We start from the raw sequence: 8,293 nt of genomic DNA, 5'->3' as shown, positions 1-8,293 counted from the left end.
AATAGGAAACCTTGTTAGGATTTATACATGAATCCAAACAAGGAAAACTTGTGATGCATTATTATATTCACAACATACATCATCTAGGCATGACTTAAGGCTATAGAGCACACATTCTCTCATTTTTTTTAACAGATCATCACCTCGAATACACAAGAGAATACACGAACAAAATCAAGATCAATTTACACCGAGAAGAAAAAACACGAGAACAAACAAAAGCTAAAAAGATTTTGGCACCGTTGCCGGAGACTTAGAGATTAACTAACTGTTTGGTTTTTTTATCTTTTGTAAGGATCCAATTTGAGGTGTATTGTGCACTTGCCCAAAGAGTAGAGATTAACAATCTAGTTTGTGGGGTTGTCTTGCCGGAGAAAGATTGCAGAAGGAGAAAAACAAGAAGTGAAGAAAGTTCAGAGGAGGCAGAATCTTGGGTTAGCAGGGCCTGAGGTGAATATTGAAAGTTCTAGGCCAAACCATAAGGAATTCTCAGCTGAACTTTTAAGGTAAGAAAGTTAGCTCAATTCTAAACAAGTTTGTAGAAGGAAATTTCTTGAAAAGAGCTCTGAATTTTGAGTTATGAATTTTTGAATATATAACAGGGAATCGGTGCATAAGCAGACAGCTGCTTGGGAAGAACAAACAAACAATTCACTGTGGAGAGTTATAGCGAGATATAGGAATGAGGGTCTCACCTATAAAGGAAATATCACTGATTTTGTGATAAGAATCTCACTTTAGAAGAAAATCTCACTAGGAATTGGGCTGGGTATCGCTAGGATGAAAATTTGCCAGGAAAAGCTTGATCTCACTAGCAAGGATCTCGCTGATCTCGTTAGTAAGGATGTCGCTGATCTCGCTAGCAAGGATCTCGCTAGCAAAGATCTCGTCGATCTCGCTAGCAAGGATCTCGCCCATGAGGATCTCGCTCATGAGGAGGATCTCGCTCATGAGGGGGATCTCACTCATGAGGATCTCGCTCATGTGGATCTCGCCAGTAGAGCTGTCTTTGTTGATGAAAGTTACTTTAGTAAATGAATTATTTAATGTATTTTACTAAGAATTCTAGGTAACCGGGAATTATGTCCTTTCAGGTCAAGAAGAGCTAGGAGAGACGTAGAAACTGTTAAGAGCCCTGAAGAGCGGTGGGTGACTAAATGAATTAATGTCTCCAATACTTATGTATATAAGATCAAGTAAGTTACAGTGACATTAATGGTGAATTTATACTTCCCTAAACAATAAATGGTTGGAGAATAACTTAACGCATGTTTCCCGACTTGTATGTGTGTAAAACAGGCTAAGATATGTCATGTAATCACTACAAAAATTAAGTTTCTAATTTTATAATATGCTTCCTAGGGGAAGGCTATGGGAGAATGAGTTCTTGTGTAAATGATAGGCAATGGAACTTAATTTGATGTTACAAATACCCCAGTACCGAAGGACATTTGAGAAGGTACCTGACCAACTTGATACCGAAGGACATTTGAGAAGGTATCTGACCAACTTGGTACTGAAGGACATTTGAGAAGGTACCTGACCAACTTGATACTGAAGGACATTTGAGAAGGTATCTTAATAGCTCGATACTGAAGGACAAGTTTGAGAAGGTATCTGAGCAAAAGTACTTAAGATATGATGGTACTTAGCATGGCCACGTGCACGTAGGCAGTTATGAATGACAGGCTGAAGTATGGGTCTCTTGGTCAGTAATAAACGTTGGGAGCTAGACCGGTTAGGCTCATTCTCTAGGGAATAATGATGTTTAATGATGTCTAAGAATGGTCTAAAGGTACATTTAGAGACAATTGCTTGAGTTACTCATTAGTATATTTACATGTTTATAGTGATGTAATGCTTGATGTTATACGATTCTATAGTCGCTCACGAGGCTTTTAGCTCACAGAATTTTTGTGTTTTCCCTTTTCAGGTAGCGGTCAGTTTCCTCAGGGTTGATCTCGCTGCTGCTTGCCACTGAAAGACTCGGCTTATTAAGAAAACATAGGTTAATGATCTGTTTATGTACACATGTTTTGAGAGGGACTAGGGCTTCTTTAGGAATGTTTGGGCCATCTGTGAATATTTTTCTGTAAATGTTATGTCATGGTTGTATGCATTTATTTATGTAATCTTTGTAGAACCTTAAGGGAGGTTTTCCGTATGCGTATATTACTAATGTTTTAAACAGGTTGGTATTTAGATTAGAAGGCTTGGGCGGTGGGTGCTAACAGTAGGGCTAGTAACTACCACGGTCGTATCCTCTTCCAGAATAAAAGGGTAATCTGGGTGGGGGTGTGACACCAACCTAAAAATTCGAGTTGGTTAGGTTGGCAACCCAAAAAACCCAAATAAAGTCTCCAACAGAATCCAACTGAACCTAACCCTTAAAATTTAGGTTGGGTTGGGTTGAGTTGACAGGTTATAACTTATTTTTTCTTTTTAGTAAAAAAAAATATAAATTTATAAACAACACATGACTAGTAACTAAAATCTTATATATATATATATAATTCAGGTTAGATTGGGTCAATCTATTTTTTTTAGCTAACCCACAACCCAACCTGACCCAACAAAAATAGAAAAAGTTTAACCCAACTCAACCTAATAACAAAACTAACCCAACCCAACCCTTACATTGTGGGTTGGGTAGTTTGGGTTGTTCGAGTTGTCGGGCTATTTGAACACCTTAATTAAGCATGGTCCTTTTTCCAATACCTACAACCCAAGGTGGAGAAATCATCCCAACTTTGCCTAGGGTGAGAATCAGCCAACGTAGCATGACAGATCAGGCGACTAGCAGGTAAATTGAGGTGAACCACCATGATTCCACCAGAATTACCAACGACATCAACAACAACATCACCAACCTGTACAAGAACATCACCAGCCCATATAGACAGTCAGTTCATATTCTTTCTTAATAGAAAACTTGCTAAAAGGGTATATACAGAAAAATGATGCTCTTTTGTAAAGTCAGGCTTCCTCAATCCATAGCCTTGAGATACAAATGAGCCAACTCGTAGGTGAATTGAAGGGCAGACTACGTGGTTCCTTGTTGAGTAATGTAGAAGTTCCACGCAACACAGGGAACACAGAAAAATGACAGTGTCATGTTGTGACATTGTGAACTGGAAAGCCTCTAAATGACAAACCAAACCTACAAGAATCAACAGCAAAGAAATCAATCAACTAGACTAACATAATTTGTGAAGCATAGACTTTGAAATAATCAACAAGCACACGAACTCAAGTTTCAGACAAAAATGATTCAACGCGTAAGACAACCAAGGAAAAGGAAAGAGGAGAGGAAGAGCAAGTTGTTGATCACAAAAAATCTTTTGCGGGTACTTTAACTTCAGACACCCGACCACAATCCCTTTTTTTCCTCAACGACTAAAGAAGAAAAATAATGAAAACCAGTTTCGTCACTTCCTTGACATCTTGAAGAAATTGCTTTTGAATATCCCCATGATTGAGGCGTTAAAGCAAATGCCTTCTTATGTAAAGTTTTTGAAAGACATTCTATCAAAGAAGAGAGGGTTGAATGATTTGAAACAGTGAATCTAATGCAATAAACTAGTGCTTTCTTCAAGAAAGATATTCCTAAAAAGATGAAGGACCCTGGAAGCTTCACAATCCCTTTCTCTATTAGAGGGATTGACTTGGGTCACGCCTTGTGCGACTAAGGAGCCAGTATTAACCAAATGCCACTCCCAGTCTTCAAGAAATTGAGGATTGGGGTGACGAGATTGACAATAGTATCGCTCTAATTGGCTTATAGATCCATTGCATATCTAGAAGGGAAAATAGAGCACATTTTGGTGCAAGTGGACAAGTTTATATTTTCCATCAATTTCATAATTTTGGATTATGAGGAGGACAGGGAAATGCCCATTATTCTGTATAGGCCATTTTTATGCACATGAAAATTCATTATAAATGTTTACAAATATGAACTGATAATGAGGGTGAATGATCAGGAAGTCAAGTTCAACATATTTTATGGGTTGAAATATCCCGATGAAGTAGAAATTTGTCAACAAATTGATGCATTGAAATGGAAACTTGAAGAACATGAAGATGAATCTGAGTTGTTTTGTGAATAAGAATGTAAAGAAAACTTTGACGAAGAACATGAAGAATAAGTTGTTAGTGCTATGATCAAAACAAAAAGGAAGATTGAATCTCTAGACCTGAATGATAAAGATTTGAAGAGAACAAAGCCATAGCTTAAGGAACCACTAATACTGGAGTTGAAAACATTACCGGCACACATGAAATATGCATACTTAGGGAAGGACAACACATTACCAGCTATAGTATTTTCCCAATTGAATGCCTTTGATGAAGAATCTTTAATGAAATTGCTCAATGCCATAATAAGGCCATTGGATGGACCTTGGCAGACATCAAGGAATAAGTCCATCCTATTGTATGCATAATGTTCGATTGGAAGAGGGGCACACGGGGATTATTCAATGTCAATGAAGATTGGACCCCACGATGAAAGAAGTCGTGAAGAAGAAGATCATAAAATATCTCGACGCATGAGTCATTTATCCCATCTTCGGTAGCCAGTAGGTAAGCCTTATCCAATGTGCCCAAGAAGGGGGGGCACGATTGTAGTCATTAATAATGAACATAAGCAAATACCTACTAGAACAATGACCGGGTGGCACATTTACATGGATTATAGAAAGCTCAACATCGCCACCAAGAATGATCATTTCCCTTTACCTTTCATTGATCAAATGTTAGATAGATTGGTAGGTAATGAATTATTCTAATTTTTGGATGGTTACTCAGGTTATAATTAGATAATGATTGCACTCGAGGACTAGGAGAATACCACCTTCACCTACCTATAGGGAACTTTTGCATTTCGTCGCATGTCGTTTGGCTTGTGCAACGCATCTAGCACTTTCCAAAGGTGCATGATGACAATTTTCTCTAACTTTCTAGAACAATCTGTGGAACTTTTCATGAATGACTTGTCTATTTTCAAACATTCTTATGACGAGTGCTTGATCAATTTAGAGGTTGTACTCAAGAGATGCGAGGAGACCAACCTTGTGTTGAATTGGGAGAAATGTCATTTATGGTGATAGAATGGATTGTGCTTGGGCACAAGGTCTCACGGAAAGGTTTGAAGGTAGATCCCCCCAAGGTTGATGTGGTAGCAAAATTGCCAGTGCCTTCTAATATTAAAACATTACGAAGCTTTTTGGGACACGCTGGTTTTTATTGATGCTTTATCAAAGGATTTTTCCAAATTTCCAAGCTTTTAAGCAACTTACTTGGACTCAATCAACCATACGAGTTTACTGATTCATGTGACACGTATTTCGAACCCTCAAGCAAGCATTGACTTCAGTGCCTATTCTCATAACCTAGATTAGACACATCCATTTGAACTTACATGCAATGTGAGTGATGTGACGATAGGCGCCATGTTAGGTCAAAAGAGAGATAAGATGATTCATCCAATTTAATATGCAATCAAGACTCTGAACGAAACCCAAAAGAATTATTACTAGCAGCAGTTTTCACCGCAGAGAGATTCCACGTGTATCTTGTTGAATCAGAAGTGACTATCCACACTGATCATTCGACAATCAAATATATAATGGTGAAAAAGAATGCTAAACCGCAGTTGATTTGATGGGTTGTATTGCTTCAAGAGTTTGACTTGGAGATTATGGGCCGCAAGGGCACTGAGAATTAAGTTGTCAATCATCTTTCAAGACTTGAGAATAAGCCTTTTCAATGCACTACACAGGATATTTGAGAAAGTTTCCCTAATGAAAAGCTAATGAGAATAGAAGAAAAAGAGTCGTGGTATGCTGATATCATAAGCTACTTAGTTTATGGGACATGGCCAGATGATTTTAACCACCACTAATGCAAAAAGGTTATTCCACATGTGCAATTCTATAGATGGGATGAGCTCTTCTTATATAAGTTGGGTCCTGATCACATTTTGAAAAGATGCCTTCCCGAGTTAGAAATATAAGAAATTTTATCGAAGTGTCATGAAGCACCTTATGGTGGGCACTTTCGAGGACAGGGGATAGTAATAAAGGTGTTACAATGTGGTTATTATTAGCCAACATTTTTCAAAGATGCTCATGCCTATATGGTCAACTGTGACTACTATTAAAAGACTGGAAATATCTAAAAAAAAAAAAAAGGATGAAATGGCACTCACATCAATCCTAGAGTTTGAATTGTTTCATGTATACATCGTTGACTTTATGGGGCCGTTTCCTTCTCTAGATGGCCACAAATACATCCTCTTGGCTATAGACTACGCATTCAAAGGGTTGAAGCCATCGCCTATATAAAGAACAATGTACCAACTACATGCAAATTCTTAAAGAAGAACATCTTTACACGCTTTGGGATGCCTCGTGCCCTAATAAGTGACGAAGGTACACATTTCATCAATTGCATCATTTCTAAATTACTGATCAAGTTCAATGTTAATCACAGAGTTGCCACCGCCTACCGCCTACAAACAAATGGTCAAACGAAAGTGTCTAACAGGGAATAAAATATATTCTTGAAAAAATAGTGAGCATTTCAATAAAATATTGGGCGAAACACCTGGATGAGGCACTCCGGGCCTATCATACCACGTAGAAAACTCCCATTGGGATGTCTCGATACGCATTGGTGTTCGGAAATATCTGCCACTTACCACTGGAATTGGAACATAAAGCACTTTGGGTGCTCAAAAAGATTAACCTTGATTTAGATCTTGCAGGTGAAGCGAGGAAGAATCAGTTGCATGAATTGAATGAATGAAGGCTTAAGGCGTATGAAAATGCCAAATTTTCCAAAGAAAAGACAAAATAGTGGCATGACAACCACATTCGTAATCGCGATTTTTATGTTCAACAAAAAAATTACTTTTTAACTCTCACCTACGTCTTTTTCCAAGAAAACTAAAGTCAAGGTTGTCTAGCCCTTTGTCATCAAAGAGATTTTCTCACACATGGTGTCGTAGCATTGATAAGAGAAGATGGGACGAACGCATTCAAGAACAATGGCCAATGCATTAAAAGCATACGATGTAGGCGATATCAATAGAGAGAAGTCCTCCATAGACCAAACTGACCCTGAGTAATGGAAGAACGCATGGATGATCCCTGCGATGAACCCGACCACACTAATACAGGGATGCATCCTTCTCTCTTTTGTGAAGTCTTGAATTTTTTTTTGCTTTCCTTTAATTTTTCTATTTAGTTAGTTTATGGTTTTGAGAATTGCTATTTGAATGAACATGATTGCTTTGAATGGAGTTTGGGAAGTTCTTAATAGAAGGAAAAAAATGAAAATGAAAAACACTTCAACAATCCCTGTCATTCCAACTAGATAATGTTCTTCTTGTGCCCAATGACGACAATGATGCAAGGAGAAACTAAATTTGGGTGTGTTGTGTATTTTTTGGTTGTTTCTTTCCTTCTTCTAAATTTTTGTAAAACTTATACTTGCCATGTTCTTATTGTCATTTTTATGAATACATCGCAAATTATCCATTTTCTTGGGTCGCCTTCTTTTTCGTCTTTCCCTTGTTTATCTTTATTGCACTTTATATGTTTCTTCTTGTTTTGATATGTTTGCAATTATGACATCAATGATAATACTTACGCTAACCCTACCTTAAGACTCAATAGTTAGGCATTCAACTCTAGTTTTAGGATATTTGCCTTAGGAAGCATTTCTTGCATTTACTAGACACACAAGCTTTATCTCAAACCTCTTTTTAACAAACTTTTTCTACGACAATCCCATTCCTTGATTTCAGCAATGAAGACCTTGTTGCCTTTAAGAATTGGAGAGGGTGAGGTTTTAGCTAAGTGTGTAATTTTTTTTTTTTTTTAAATCTCCTTGTTCATTTTTAAAAAGAATGTAAAAATAAGCGACATTGAGATTGGAACCTTCTCAAATTTGGATGCCCGCATGACACCCGTGGGGCAAGCCAAAACGAAGGTGGAAATCATGATCAATGTAGGAAGATAATAATTACAACTCCATTGTCTATATTGAAAGAAAACTCCAAGGTAAGAGTTGAGTTTGAAAAAGGCTCTTGCTCATAGTTGGATGTCTGCATGACACCCTTAGGGATAAGCCAAAACGAAGGTGAGATGCCTGGATCAATGCATAACTACTTAATAATACAAGGAGTAACATGATTTTTTTTTTTTTTTTTTTTTTTTGTAAATTTTGAACCATAAGCCCATTCCTGAAAGGAGAAATAAGATCGTCCAGAAACGAGTAAGGGTAT

The sequence above is a fragment of the Benincasa hispida genome, chromosome 6 (assembly GCF_027475165.1).
Source record: "Benincasa hispida cultivar pf3 chromosome 6, pf3_genome.v1.1, whole genome shotgun sequence".
Lineage (NCBI taxonomy): Eukaryota > Viridiplantae > Streptophyta > Magnoliopsida > Cucurbitales > Cucurbitaceae > Benincasa > Benincasa hispida.
This window is presented reverse-complemented; position numbering follows the sequence as displayed.